General features: G+C 42.7%; 1 long non-coding RNA gene across 1 annotated transcript; it reads right to left on the bottom strand.

Annotated features, from left to right (window-relative positions):
* Positions 1-1980: 1980 nt before the first annotated feature.
* On the bottom strand, positions 1981-4666 carry LOC136435696 (uncharacterized). Its single transcript, XR_010755888.1, has 3 exons — positions 3696-4666; positions 3071-3179; positions 1981-2834 (listed from the first exon to the last, which is right to left on the bottom strand). It is a non-coding gene; the product is annotated as an uncharacterized lncRNA (long non-coding RNA).
* Between the last annotated feature and the right edge of the window lie 11389 nt (positions 4667-16055).

Below are 16055 nucleotides of genomic sequence, written 5' to 3'. Positions count from 1 at the left end.
TTCATTCGTAGGATGGGCAACTAGTTTCTTCGGGAAAGAAACACATACGCCTCAGTTTGGGTTCGTTATGGAGTCAAATGTTTTGAAATTACTAATACATTTATTCAAAAAATTCTGTAACAGCAAATACGTGGGCATGTTTACTATTTCATGAAGAAAACAATCATGCTAACAGGAAAACTTCGACCCGTAATACAGTAGTCTGTTCCCACTGGCGCCATCTTTAATCATCATTTTGCCGCCTGGCCGTCAAAACCACAAACCTTTCGATTTTGTCAGCCACGCGCCAGCTTTGTATCACTTGTATATGGGCATTTTGACCACTCTCTCTCAACAACAGTATTCTGGAAATAATCATGCCCACACTTGGCATTGTTAAAATGTGCTATGTACGGACAATTGAGACTGACTACAGGTACGCATATGAATAGGACGGTTCGCGGCAAAAAGCCACAGGGGGGAGATAAAAAGGTAAACATTACTGCGGTCCGCCTGTAAAAGCGTCAACCAATCACGGACAGTTGCCGGTGGTGATAAGCGTGATTGACATGTTATAATCATCAATATTCATGCCCCACGAGTGGGAATTTTTGGACTAGTTTTTGACCATCGTGTAGGGCAGCTTTAAACTGCCGTAGAGTTGGTGCATGTCTAATGTCCGCCGAAAGTGTATTGTAATACGTTGCTCCTCTGTATGCAAATGTGCGGTGGCCGGCTGTGTTTGTGTAATTGGGTTTAACAAAGAGGCTTGTCTGGTGTTGTGGCTGTGTAACAGGTGGTTGTGTACAAAGGTGGTATCCAGGTATGTTGGGACAAGCCCGTTAATACATTTAAAGACCATCACACACATGTGTTCCTTTCTCCGCTGCGTCAGATACTTCCAGTTGAGTCTGCTGTGTAGGTCTTGGACACTGGATCGTCGCTTCATTTGTAGGATGACCCTGGCAGCTCGATTTTGAAGGACCTGAAGTTGTCGCTGCTTGGTGATGTTACAATTTTCCCAGACAATGTCACAATACTCCAGTAGTTGTAGAATCATACTTCTGTATAACTTACTTGCAATTTTGACAGTGAGACATGATCTTAAGCGTCTTAGCAAACCTATTCTCTGAGATACCTTGGAACATACCATATCAATGTGTTCCTTCCATGAGATATTGCAGTCAAGGAGAACACCTAGGTATTTGAATTGGTACACTTGTTCGACTGTTTCCTGATCAATCTGGATTCTAAGTGGAGGTACTGCCACTGCACGAAATGGCCTCGTTTCCCGGCGTATACGTACCGGTATTTTTCTGTATTTTTGTCGGATACTGACGGATACTGACGGATACATGCGGATTCGTGTAAGATATCCGACAATTTCCGCACCGGTGTATGGAATATTTCCGGAAGAATCCGAAAGTAAGGTATTTTCGACGAATACGGAGCCGTACACTGCACGGAAATGCCACCGATCCTGACGGATACGAACAGGAAATTTTCTGTATTTTTGGCGGATACTGACGGATACAGGCGGATCCAACCTGACGGATCCGACTAAATGCGCACTGGGATATGGAATATTTCCGGAAGAATCCGAAAGTAAGGTATTTTCGACGAATACGGAGCCGTACACTGTACGGAAATGCCACAGATCCTGACGGATGCATACAGGGATTTTTCTGTATTTTTGGCGGATACTGACGGATACTGACGAATCCAACCTAACGGATCCGAAAATTTCCGCACCGAGATCGGGAATATTTCCGGAGGAATCCGAAAATGAGGTATTTTCGACGGATACGGAGCCGTACACTGTACGGAAATGCCAGAGATCCTGACGGATACGTACAGGAAGTTTTCTGTATTTTTTAAAAGAAAATTGCGGATACTGACGGATACAAGCGGACTGGGATCCGGAACCTAAGATCCGGAAGAATACAAAAATAGGAATTTTCGACGGATATGGGGCCGTACATTGCACAAAATTGCCCAAGATCCTGACAGATACGTACAGTATGTATTTGCCACGGATACAGACTGATCCAACATACAGACTTTCTACAATCTTTGACATATTGTGACTCTGAATATGTTTGTATTTGCCACGAATATGTACAAATCAAACACACAAAGTTTGATAGAGTGGTTGATTATTCATAAATACGCGTGCATTCTTAATCTAACGATACCCAAAACATTATTATTCAATGACAGGAAGTTTTGGGAAAGCCTGAATGTAACATTATTTCATATTTCAACATGTATGCATTTCTAAGTTAAAAAACTATCAAATACAATACGGAAGTTCTATGTGGCTAAATAATCCATTTCGTTTAAGACAGGCCGAGGGACATCCACATACTCAAAGCACCTCTGCATATGCAGGTTAATGTCGGTAAATTGGGGTTGTGTAAGCACAATTGTTATAAAATGTATTACAATTAACAACCATCACATCATGGTGGTAATATTTACTGCCGTATAGTGCACTTGGACCAAAAATTTCTACATGTTCTACATATTCTACTAAAGTAATGAAAGCCTTATTTGTGGCCAGTTCTTCGTCTAAAAGATATCAGATACAAATTATTTCAAATACAGAGGTTGAAAATAGAAACTTCAAAGTAGCATTATACTGTCTGAAAAACTCCCATGATGACACGCCACATTTTACACGTAAGTAGTATATGCCGTGGAACTGCATGTGTATAATCGTCCTCTCCCCATTCTATGACTACATCTGAGTTCACTTCTTCCATGCACTCTTGTTAAGGTACAGGCAAGGCTGATTTCTTCTGTATCAAGCATGTTGGACTCAGCTTGGAGTTCATCTTGTGATGAACCAGTTCCTATATGATAAAACAAAATGATGAATAAATATCAATTCACATACTTAGTATTTAAGTAACATGTCACATAATTTTGACATAACTGTGATCAAGGAGGTTATATAGACTATATAACCTCCTTGCTGTGATGGGCTTCGTTTCATCACAGCAGCTAACAAAAAACAAGGGACAATGGGTATCCATCATGCCTGTCTCAGCTAACATTGAAGTGTACCGATGATGGACTTAAGCCTTACCGAAGGAGCCTGAGGTACTCTGAGCATCTGACAGCTGATTGCTTTGTTCCAAGCCAAGCTAAGGTCCTCACATCATGTGCTGCATTTGTGAAGGAAGTATCTGCCGATGCTGTATAGGATGTATATATAAAGGGAATCAATGACAAATATTAAACATATCACATAATCACATTTGTAAAAAATGATTCTGGCATCGTTTAATTGAATACGTAAAACTTACATTCATAACTTGAATATGATATTGATCAAACATGTACAGCTACAACTTAATGCAATAATCACTGAAACACACTACTACCTCCACATAAGTTCCAGCTCACTATCCACAAACTGTGGGACCTTTGTGGGACAAATACTCTTCCGTTACAGGATATCTTTAATTATCTTTCCCTCAACCGCTTGCTATGTTGTATCTGAAACGTTAACCAGACACAAATGTCTGTTGACCATTGGCAAGAACGAACAAATTGAAAGCTATAAATTTCCTAGATCCTAACGGTGTAGAAGTGCAGGTCGACTGGACAATTCTTAATGTCATGCAAATGCGATGATATGTCAAGCCACAATAGGAGGATAACTGACGTTCAAACTAGTTAAAAACAGGAATTTTCCAATGTGTACTTACCAAAGGGCAGTCCCTCTAAATGATGAATCGACTCCCTACCAACTTTACAAGGGGGAGGGGGGCGACGAATATTGCATGCACGAAGAAGACTACTTCGCAATGCCGCGCGTTTGAGTATACACCGAATCCCCTTCGACTCTCAGTCACTAAAAATCACTGGTCAACCATGGTAGACTCTGACGATGCTATGTTAAGCACAGAGAGTGATGAAACGCCGTTCTTGTCTCCGTGCTGTTCACCGACAAAACCGTTTCTCGCGCCTGACGTCATGACACGCAGTGTCTTGTGGGAGATTGGACACGAATCCGTATTCCGGAAACGTCAGGATTTGTCAGAATTGTTGGATCTGAGGTGCATCGGATCCAATCGGAAACGTTCCGTATCTGCTATGATCCACGATTGTGGATCCGCTGGATTTTTCAGGATCTGAGATCATGCCGTGCAGTGTGTATTTGTTGGTTAGGATCCGAAGCAACTACCGACAAACAAACAATCCGATTATCTCTGCCATATTGACAAATATCTGAAAACGAAGGATCCGCGCAAATATCCTCAGGTATCCGAGGCGCATCACGGATCCAGACGTATACGGCGTCGGAATTGCCGGATCTGAGCTGTACCTGGTATTTGTCTGAATTTGCTCGGAAACGTTCCGTATCTGTACCCGAAACGTATGAAGGATCCAGACGTATACGGCGCCGGAATTGTCGGATCTGAGGTGCATCAGATTCAATCGGAAACGTTCCGTGTCTGCTATAATGCATAATTCCGGATCTGCTGGATTCGTCAGGAAATGAGATCATGCCGTGCCGTGTGTATTTATTCGTCAGGATCCGAAACAACTACAGACATACAAACAATCCGAACATTCCAAATATAAAAAAAACGAGGGATCCGCACAAATATTTTCGGGTATCCGAGGCGCATCAAGGATCCAGAGGAATACGGTGTCGGAATTGGTCGGATCTGCGGGAACCTCAGTATCCGAGCAGTGAACTGGGATTTTTCCAGTTCGCTCGGAAACGCCATGAGGCCCGATTCCGGATACGTCGGATCCGTCAGGATACGTGGCCATTTCGTGCAGTGTGCTCTTAGCTTCCCACTACTACCGAATAGAATCCACTTAGTTTTAGCGACATTCAGTGTTAGACGATTTGAATGTAGCCATGTGGCAAGGTTTGCTAGCTCGGAGTTTAAGGTGTTCTCTATGACTCTAGCGTCCTTGCTGGAACAGAAAATAGCAGATCAGGTTGGCGAATGATTGAATAATTTCGTCAGGTTGGCGAATGACTGAATAGCAAGGTTCTTTTATTCACAACCAAGCATTTTACAAGAGTTGACGTTTCCACGACTGTCAGTCATCTTCATCAGGGCAATACTGACTAGTTCACAGTGCACAGAAGCTTGGTGTTACTGCTAACAATGCAGTCCCAAATGTGAATTATTGTTTCATTAATAGATACTGTTGAGCAACAATGGTGAGATGATGCGGTTCCAAATGTAAAGTATTGTTATATTTATTTCTAATAGATACTGTTAAGCAACAATATGCTATATTGTTGGCGATCTAACATCAAGAACAGGTATACATCACTTCGACTAGGTTTAAAAATACTGCAAGATGTCTGGAGAAGTTTCTCACTCGAAGTTGTGATAATTATACCGCTGACCACGAAACCACAGATGTATGTACACACTTTAAGTTCACGGTAGCAGAATTTCACGGTGTAAGAAAAAGGGATAATTTCACTGAACTTTAACTTCACGGTGGTAGCAAGTGATTTATAGAAACGATGTGTGGAGGAATCATAAATAGGTTTTTCACTGTGATGATAAGTTCACGGTCCAGAGGTGACAGTGAAAACAGTGAACTTAAAGTTACAGTGAAATATCAGTAACAGCTACATTATTTGACTTTCACAGATTCTGGCTTCCCGCGAAATATAAAACCCCAGATACCCGGATGTATGACGTCATAAACCTGGAGCCAAATTGATTTAAGTCATGTTGCCGGCCAAGGAGTGGCTCGACATCGTTGGCATCTAATATGGCGATACTGACTTGCATTTTGTAATGTCGTTTCCGGTTGAATGACGTTCCTTCTCAACGTGCATATTTTTTCAAATAGGATAATATTTCAATACTTATGGATTAGAGAAAAGCGCATTCAACATCACTTGAACAAGATTGCCACGCAATTAAAAAAAATGTCGCCTGTCGAAAGTATTACCTCAAATCTAAAACAAACACAGACGCACAGTTACTATCGTTTTTGTTTCAGCAACTTTTGAAAACAGCTCAAACACCTTTCTTTACTTGACTAGTCATCAGCTCCTTTCAAATCCATAAGATTGGTCTGTATATCAGGAAGCAAGGTTCTCCGCAACTCCTGAACAATAACAACCCCTTTTAGTGAATGACATTCCTTCCCAGAGCTCTAAGGGCATAGACATGACACTGAAGAGTTATAAGTCTGGTAAGTAAATGCAGTGTACGCACAGATGACACCGCGGCCGGGAGTACAAAGCTTGCTACGTACCAACATCGTTAAAACGGAGGGGAGAAGCGCTCAGCTGACCGACTGCTCGTCACTGAAGCTTACAGATCTGCCGACCAAGTGAACAATCTTCATGTAAGTGACAACTAGCTTCTCGGATGAAGGGTTTAGAAACAGTAAACAGAAGTAAACAGAATGTGTTCAAGGGGTGGTGCGAAGCAGAACGCAGCCATGCTGTCCTTGCTTCTCTTCGCTGCTGCTTCTGCAGCTTCTAATGGCCCGGGAATACCTCAGTGTAAGAAAGCTGGGTGGCAAGACTGTGTACCTTTAACAGATAAGCCGGGAAGTTTGTCCAGTTTGGCACCTCGTCCACATACATGTGTCCTTTGCGAAGTTTTGAATGAGACTGTTGCCTCTAAAAATCATTTTCCTCTATTTGCTACGCACAAACGTGTTGCAATAAGAGGATACCTATTTCATGTCCTGTCGGCAAAGAGCCTGACCATGCTCAAGCATATTTCGGTAAAAACTTTAGTTTTGATAGATGCCAGGATCACTGATGTAGAAAACGACGCCTTCGCTGCGTTTCCTTGTCTTCAACGATTGTCCCTAGATTCCAACAAGTTGACACATGTCAAGCAGGCGTGGTTAACTGGCTTGGAGGAGCTCTTGGTGCTAATTTTGTCCAACAACCACATCAAGCAAATAGATCCAGGGAGCTTCACGGCTCTGGCTGGCCTATCTATATTGGATCTGGAGAACAACCTGTTACAGGTTGTAGACCCTGACTTGCTCTTTGGACTGAAAAGTACAAAGAATCTGAACATGAGGTTGAATGGAATCAACAGCATTTCCCCAGAGTCATTCCAACACCTTCAGCTGTCCTGGTTAGATCTGAGTGGTAATGATATATCATGTTTGGATGGAGATGTCTTTAGAGGACAGTCTTCGCTCACTTGGCTTCATGTCAGCAGTGGTACGTTGTTGTCTGCCCATGATGCAAAACCACATGGAATAATGTGGAGTCTACATCGGTTTGTCAGTGCGATGAGAGGGTCGGCAACAATGGTTGTTCAGGTGCCTAAGTTCCTCTTCTGCGTCAGGCACAATGCTTATGAACTCTTGTTTGAGTGGGCGTTTGCTTCATCGAACAATGTGCCTCGTTACGTCAAGGTGAAAGATGTCAACCCTGGCATTACATGTGGTGATTTGGGTCGTTCTCTGAGGAGCAGGATCCCAATCCAGCCCCCTGTAGTTGTCTTGGCTACTGACAAACCGGTCACTAACACACTTGGGCAGTGCAGGCAGGTTTGGGAATACGATGGGGGGATTAAGGTGGGCCTAGTGGGAAGATCAATCTTCAGACTGGCTTCCTCGGCCACAGGGAATACAACCTTTGAAGGTGTTGCCATCTCGTTTGTCCAGACACAAGACACGAACACACTCACCACCACAGAGTCTGGATGCAGTCAAAAACACGTCACCCATACAAACGCCACGAATGACAAAACAAGAAACATAACTTGCATTCTGCTCCACAAAAATGAACAGGCAGAGCTGTTCTTCACTGTTCCCCAGGTCAAATGTCAAACACACGCAACAGCAACCACTTACAGAACAGATACTGACCACTCCGGTAGCCTCACACATTACTCCGAATATACAGAAAAAGATTTCACATCTTCAGAACCAGACGACGATTTTACACTGCAGGTGAGTGTCACACCTGAGACAGAGGTTTCTCCAGCAACAGATGATGTTCTGATCTCAGTTGTTGTCTCTGCAGTGGTTCTTCTGGTCTCGGTGTCCCTTGTAGTGTTAGTAGGGAAGCTGTGCTCAAAAAGATTTAGTCACGAGGAAGAAAGGGACAGCGACGATGAAAACGTTATCCCCCCTGGGATTGTTTTCTCCGGCTTGCTGAGGTCAGCTTCCCTCCCTGCATGCTCAAACAAGATGGCATCAAATGACACCGCTTCATGCAGGTCATTGCCCGCTGTCCTGCATTCCATTGAACCTACTTACTGCAACATCCCAGATGACATAGCCGCTGCTCAGAGGCCTCTGCCTTCTCTCCCACACTTATACTGGGATATTTCAGATGACCTTATCCCCAGCGTGGTACAGTCAACTCTATCTGCAGTAACATTCACACGACAGGGCTCCGCAGACGCGACATCCTGTAGGTCATTGCCGGCTGTTCTGTCCATCGCACCCACCTACAGTGAGATCCCAGATGAATTGACCAATGAACAACGACGTCCTCTGCCTGCTCTGCCTCGCGCATACTGGGAGATCCCGAATAATGAAGCCACTGAGCAGTGCCCTCTGCCTGCTCCACGACATACTTACAGTGAGATCTCAGATATAGAGGAGAGCGGACCTTTGCCTTTCTATGCTGAAGCTGCAGAGGTTTCGATTCGTGTCGTCAAAAAAAGGGGAAATAATCAACGTGCCTGCCGGGATAACACTACCACTTCCAGCAGACACCGCTCTGGAAGATCCATTATCACATATGGATCTGCTAAACAGACCAAAGTCCAGCGTAGCGACTTCTATAGAAAGGCCACCGAGGTCAACCGCATAAAGGCCCTTAGACAGCTGAGGACACCTTTGGTATCCCAGCCTGCTAACCAAGGTGTGAGGGCGTACGTGAACGCAACAGATGGGATCTTATCCAGAGGCCAAAACGTCAGCAAAGCTCATATCGCTTTCCTCACATTGCCTGATGCCACCTGGCTATGGAAGATCCCAGGAGAAGAAACACGTTACACACCGCGGCGTGCTTCCCACCCCAATGTTACACTGCCTAACACCTACTGGCCATGGGAGATCCTAGGGGATGGAACACGTAACACACCACGGCGTTGATCCCTTCCCGATGTTACACTACCTAATACCTACTGGCCATGGGAGATCCCAGGGGAAGGAACACGTAACACACCACGACGTGCATCCCTTCCCAATGTCACACTGCCTAACACCTACTGGCCATGGGAGATCCATGGAGAAGGAACACGTAACACACCACCGCGTGGATCCCTTCCCGATGTCACACTGCCTAATACCTACTGGCCATGGGTGATCCCAGGGGAAGGAACACGTAACACACCGCGGCGTGGATCCCTTACCGATGTCACACTGCCCAGCACCTACTGGCCATGGGAAATCCACGGAGATGGAACACGTAACACACCACGGCGTGGATCCCTTCCCGATGTCACACTACCTAATACCTACTGGCCATGGGTGATCACAGGGGAAGGAACACGTAACACACCGCGGCGTGGATCCCTTACCGATGTCACACTACCTAACACCTACTGGCCATGGGAGATCCCAGGGGAAGGAACACGTAACACACCGCGGCGTGGATCCCTTACCGATGTCACACTGCCTAACACCTACAGGCCATGGGAGATCCCAGGGGAAGGAACACATAACACACCACGGCGTGGATCCCTTCCCAATATCACACTGCCTAATACCTACTGGCCATGGGTGATACCAGGGGAAGGAACACGTAACACACCGCGGCGTGGATCCCTTCCCGATGTCACACTGCCTAACACCTACTGACCTTGGAAGATCCCAGGGGAGGGAACACCTAACACACCACAGCGTGCATCCCTTTCCAATGTCACACTGCGTAACACCTACTGGCCATGGGAGATCCACGGAGATGGAACACGTAACACACCACAGCGTGCAGCACTTTCCGATGTCACACTGCCTAACACCTACTGGCCATGGGAGATCCCAGGGGAAGGAACACGTAACACACCACGGCGTGGATCCCATACGAATGTCACACTACCTAACACCTACTGTCCATGGGAGATCCCAGGGGAAGGAACACGTAACACACCGCGGCGTGGATCCCTTACCGATGTCACACTACCCAACACCTACTGGCCATGGGAGATCCCAGGGGAGCAAACCTGTAACACACCGCGGCGTGCGCCGCTCCCCAACACCACACTACCTAACGCTTACTGGCCATGGGAGGTCCCAGGGGAGGGAAACTATCAAACACAACAGCGTGCATCCCTCTCTCTCGTCACACAGCCTAACACTTACTGGCCGTGGGAGATCCCAGCTAGGGAATTAGGAACTCGTAATACACCATAACAAACGACCCTCCGCCCAATACATATCGAGTCACGTCGATACCTAGGATGATGTTTTGGATCCCCCATTCTAAAATCCAAGATATGCAACCTCAAATTAATGTTGCAGTCGAAAATGTGTAACCTATCTCAGCAGCAGTCCTTAAAAATGACTCTTCCTCATCGAAAATTATATTGAATTATAAGAAAATCTACATTTTCCATTTTGGAAAGTAATATTGAATTATCGCAGAAAATCTACATTGCCTTTTCCTCTTTTATTTCTAAATCATTTTATTTTCACATTGCATTTTCTTCTCTTATTTTCAAATCATTTCATTTTTTGTAAACAGCAGCAATCATAGTCAACTTGAAACAATTTTTTTGTAATACAAAGCTATGTATAGCTAAAAAAAACTTTTCTTCTATAGCTGATAAGAACTCAAATTCTACACCACATTCAGTACAACCCGACCGTGGTGGCCTTTTTGCCAACAGAATGGCGCTGCAGTTGCCTTCCCAAGTTTGGATAGGCAGACAGCATAATCCTATTTTTATGCTACCCTAATCAATTACGATCTCTGAACTAACCGTTTCTATTGAAAAGCATGTTCACTCGTGGGGCAGATTTTGACATACCTTACCAAATAAATATGCTCTACTGTACAGTTCTGTAGAGTTAAAAACAAACCAAAAATAGGCAAAATCCCATCCTGTGAGTATCATGTTACACCATCCTTATTTCATGCTGCCACTCTTCTGTATTAAAATGATAACAGACAGAAACCATATAAATAAACAAACAAAGGAAAACAAACACGCAAAAAACAAATATCTGTACACAGGGGGATAACGCCCTACTTATTACACACACAAAAAACGATTAAAAATGTTCAAAGAAAGCTATGTTTTTAGTGGAAATAATTCTGGCTGATGTTTAGTGGAAAGAAATTGCCCTTCTAAAAAAAGATTGTCAAAATCGTTTCACTATGATCATCCGACATATCTTCGTGTTCGGTGGCTAGCATAAATCATCGGACCCAAAAGTTGAAAAACGAGCGTGTGACAAAATCAGACAGTTCTGGTGATGCACGGATAAGCCACTTTGGGTGGTCTTGACACCACCACAGACCCCAGACTCCTTATCGGGTTATTATTTCAACACAATTCGTGGTGACAGCACCCAAATTCTGGCTGAGGAGTTTGTATGCAGTTCAAGGCAATTAGGATTCTCTTCCAATTCCACTTTCGCCCTCTGGACTAAGCGACACTTCGGACATTTCGTTGAAGTGCTTTCTCATTCTCAACGATTCGGGCCACGAAACAATATTTTGCTGGGCCAAAACATGTCACTTTTGCATACCCGATACTATATTCCAATGTCATTGTCAGGCATGTGCACCTTGTACGTATTTCTATGAGTGTATGCGTTCAAGGTGCACGTACTCTTCCAATGGCAACGAGTCACAGGAATATTCTTTAAAACTGAAAACTCTCATGAGGGCTGGTGCAGCATTCTTAAAAAAGGTTCACAAACGTTAAAGAATATTTTTTCTTCAATTTGGGCACGGGATAGGATGGGTAACAGACATTTTGACCAAGTAAAATATCTAAGCATTACATAAACCTCATTATGTATCAATGAATGATAATAAACCAATGTACATGTTCTGGTTAATTTCCTGCAAATTATTACAGCAAATCAAATCCGATTTGTACATGATGAGTATAAAGGCCATACTCACTCAAAATTTCATCACAACAAACAAAAAATTAAGCAAATCTCGGTGTTATAATTTCCCAATTAAAACCAATGTTGTTGGGCTAATGACTGACTTGCATGCCTTGAGGAGAGGTGCATGTTAACATTAAATGAATGAGTGTCTTAATGAGGAAGAATTATAAATTAGAACCATCCCTCTACTATCTATTTAAAAAAGTACATTATCTGACAAAAAGAAGGTTATGGCCACAAATACGCTTTTGATTTGTTTTTCATTTAATTGGGATTTCTCTGTTATAACTTTAGTTGACCTTTATAAATGTTAATGTTTTTCTTAAATACTGTAAAGCACCTGGAACCAGAACCGATACACTCTCCTTATGATCCTAGGATTTCAGCATGGAAATATCAACATTACAACGTTAAATTTGCATTGATATTGAACTTGTTAATGATAAGTCGTAGACTGGGCCAGGGGAAAAATGAGATAGGATTTAATAATATTTTTTGTAAAACTGTTCGCATAAGTGTGTGTGTGTGTGTGTGTGTGTGTGTGTGTGTGTGCGTGCGTGCGTGTGTGTGTGTGTGCGTGTGTGTGTGTGTGTGTTTGCTAGGCTTATCCAAAGGGTTAACTAGAAACTAAGAAAAAAAAAACTAAACTACTTTGCAAACGAAAGCTGACACAGAAAAGTTAGCTGCATATAAATAGGTTCGACGTTCTAGCACTTGGTTGTAAAAACGTCACTTCTGCCCGAGGCTTGATTAAATGCAAAACGGATACTTGTGCTTGGAGCCTGATTAGGTTCAAAGCGGATACTTAACGTACTTGTGCCCGCAGCCTGATTGAATTCAAAGCAGATATTTGTGCCCGCAGCCTGATTAAATTCAAAACGGATACGTGTGCCCCTAGTCTGATTATATATATAAGTTCAAAGCAGATACTTTTGCCCACAGCGTGATTAAAGACATCCAAAGCAAATATGAATGTGTAGAAGTAGTAGAGCGAAACGTGACAGCAATAGCCAGCTCAATTGAGGAATACGCTAGAAGGATATTATTAACCGTGAATCAATTTTAGGGGATGATCTTCAAACCTAGAATTTTGTAACAAGAAAGCTGTGACTGTTAGATGTCAAACTGTCGGAGCAAAATATAGAATTTTGTGGGAAAATCACTAATCTTGTATTCATATTAACTTCCAACTAACTAACAATAATCACTGACTAAGCCCAGTCAAGTGTCGTGCCTTGATCTAGTGAACTGCAGACTCTACCTTGGTTCGATCGTATCCTATGAAGGATCCCACTCCTAAATTATAGCAAGGACCGCACAGACAGTCGCCGCACTAGATAGACCTAACACCATATGGAAGGATAAGAACATCTGTCTACACTACAAAATCAATCTTATGCGCTCCCTAACTCTGTCAATTTATTTGTATGGTTGCGAAACCTGGACACTTACGGCTGACCTACAGAGAAGGATTCTCTCAAAGGAAACATGATGCTTCAGACAAATTCTGGGTATCACATATCTAGACCGTGTTATAACGTGGAAATCTACAATATATAAAGTAGTACAAGCCATTGGACCACAGGACAACCTCTTGATAACTGTAATGAAGCGCAAGCTAAGATGGTTCGGTCAATTGGTAAGATCGTCAGGGCTTGCAAAAACTATCCTACAAGAGACTGTGCCAGGCAGCCGAAAGAGAGGAAGACAGAGAAAACGTTGGGAGGACAACATAAAAGAATGGACAGGATTAAGCTTAGCGGCAGCAGTGAGAGTGGCAGAGGATAGAGTGATGTGGATGAGGATGGTGGAGGATCTATTCATGGTGCCTCAACGACTCAAAAAGAGGTCAAGAGATAGGTGAGGTGAGACTCGATCTCCGGGAAATCCAGTCTGAAACACGAACCCTGGTTTACCCATTGAACCCATACTGGAGGACAGTCATTACTTGAAGACATCACTACTCGTCAAGAAGACAGTGCTCTGTACACCTGGGACTTTAATGAATAAAAGAACTTGATTGCACGTTTATGCTCTGATGAGCTAAGTACAGGTCATGATAACAAGCAGAAGTACAGTCACAGTGATAACAAAAGGTGATATCTAACTACATCTAAATACTAATTAATGCCGCTATGTATAGGTTCACTTTCTTCTCGCTTCTTAAGACAGTTGTAGATGTATGAGCATGCAGGGTTTATGAGATATGGCTTGTCTAGTTTCACAATGAATACACTTTTTTCTGATCTATCTAAATGTTGAAACCTATCAGTTCCGAATTCAAAACGCAGCTTGAACGCATGTAATATGTGGATTGATATTGAGAAATAGTTTTGACAAATGAAATGTGACCGCACTTTTTAGGTATGTGCAGGCCTTTATAATCTATTTTGGTGGCTATTGAGTTTTACAACTGAACAGATAGTAAGATTTTTGAATGGGAATAGTGACCCAATTTTTTAAATACATTATGCCTTACGCTGTATCCATACTCATACTACATCGTTAGCGATCTAACATCAAGGACAGATATACGTCACTGCAACTAGGTTTTTAAACACTGCAAGAATGTGTAGGAGGTGTGCTCTAGAAGCCTGGTGAAGTCTCTCACTCGAATTTGTGCTAATTATGCCGCTGACCACGGAACCACACATGTCTGTATCTCTTTCTCGGCTGCCTGGTTGCCCTATGTGATGTACCGGCACATTTTGTAAATGTCCATGAATAAAAGAAATGCAAAAGACATATCTAGGGAATGCACCATGATGATAGTTGATCACGGCGTGTGACAGAGCAGTCGGCTGTGTCATCTGAGCTGAAGAGTTTATCTGCACAGCCAACCAATTTCGTGATTGACATGCCAGCTTGCGTATCAAAGGAAACGAAGTCTGGAAAGAGTCTACGAGAACGTATCCATTATTCAAAACATCTTCATACCACGACTCCGGTTGGGCTTACGTATCTACTGCCGGCTCCTTCATCGGGCTTGTTTTTGATTGTCTGCTGAGCTTCACAAATTGTATCTGTGAGAAGATGGCAACAGGAACATGCGAACGTTCATCTACACAGTCAGTTGCTCAATTAAGTCAAAATGTGGCAAATCCTTTTTATACCAAGGTTGTGACATATGACAGTTCATGGTGCCTTTCTTTAGATATGCCATGAAATAAGCTTCAAAGTGCAAAAACAAGTCAAAAGCGCCTCTGGCATTAGGTATTGAAGAATGAGTAATAGTAAGTTAGTCAATGACAATGTATACAAAATTTCAATTTTCTTCACGTTTCTTCTCATTGAAAATTCTAACTATATTTGCCTAATTACAAAGATATAAACCTTTTTCGACTTGACACCTCTCGCTTCATACATGAGTGAAAAGGTTATTTTGAAGCTTAATGTTACGAAATTGATAACAGACTTCATCATGTCATGACTGGCAATACAAGGACTATCATCATCAAGAAAATATTAATTTTTTGCTGAGCGTGTAGCGGTTCATATGGTAACACCTTTATGCTGCAGTCAGCTGTTTTCAAATATATATACATATATGTAAATAGCCGATCATCTTTTATTCAGTTTCATACTAAGTATGTTTTCCAGATCCAGTTGTAATACAGTATATGTAATCATAACGGTGATCTTTGGAAATGTTAACAAAATTGTTGTAAAATCAGCGAGCCTGAATATTAAGAAAAATATTTCTGTCTTAGTAAAGATTACAAAACTACATCCACAATGTATGTACAAAATGAATCATGCAAGAGGTTGATATCTCTAACTGTTGTATGATTTATTTCTTAAGCAAATAGAGTTCCTAATGAAAAATAAACTGTTATCCAACTAATATAATTGACTCATTTGAATTTTCGACCGAATCAACCGCTCTTCTTCAGCGATCTGGCCCAGACGCTACGGACACGTTTTTATTACGCAGGTGTCACTTTTGTCGGATGTCTGCCACACCCCGTCCCGGTTAAGAGAACGTGTATCTGCCCTGAAACAAATGGCTTCATTTACTTATC

Source organism: Branchiostoma lanceolatum, chromosome 5 (assembly GCF_035083965.1).
Source record: "Branchiostoma lanceolatum isolate klBraLanc5 chromosome 5, klBraLanc5.hap2, whole genome shotgun sequence".
In the NCBI taxonomy this organism is placed as follows: Eukaryota; Metazoa; Chordata; class Leptocardii; order Amphioxiformes; family Branchiostomatidae; genus Branchiostoma; species Branchiostoma lanceolatum.
This window is presented reverse-complemented; position numbering and strand designations above follow the sequence as displayed.